This window comes from Hylobates moloch, unplaced genomic scaffold (assembly GCF_009828535.3).
Source record: "Hylobates moloch isolate HMO894 unplaced genomic scaffold, HMol_V3 SCAFFOLD_1, whole genome shotgun sequence".
Lineage (NCBI taxonomy): Eukaryota > Metazoa > Chordata > Mammalia > Primates > Hylobatidae > Hylobates > Hylobates moloch.
Window position 1 is genome coordinate 102,482,673 of NW_026652276.1, and position 448 is coordinate 102,483,120.

Sequence of the window (448 nt, forward strand, 5' to 3'; positions counted from 1 at the left end):
GGGGGGCTGAGGCAGGAGAATCACTTGAACCTGGGAGGCGGAGGTTGAAGTGAGTCAAGATCGCGCCATTGCACTGCAGCCTGGGCAACAAGAGTGAAACTCTGACTCATAAAAAGGAAAAGAAACTCAATCATCAATATTTACTTGCTAATAAGATTGACCCAGGAATAATAGAGCAGATAAAACCCAGCAGATTAAATTTCATTCAAGTACTTAGGCATAGTGCAAGCCACCACAGTGTGTCTGAACATCGTGGAGGCAGGCAGTGGTCACTATTCTTGCACTGATGAAGATAACTGAGTATGGGATGGGGAATGGCAGGGGCAATGGAGAGTGCCAGGACTGCAGCTCAGAGCCAGGCTTTTCCATCAAGGACTTACAGACATGCCTGTCACCTCTAGCTAGAAAAACATTTTAGTAGAAATGTCATTTTATTGTTTTAATTCCA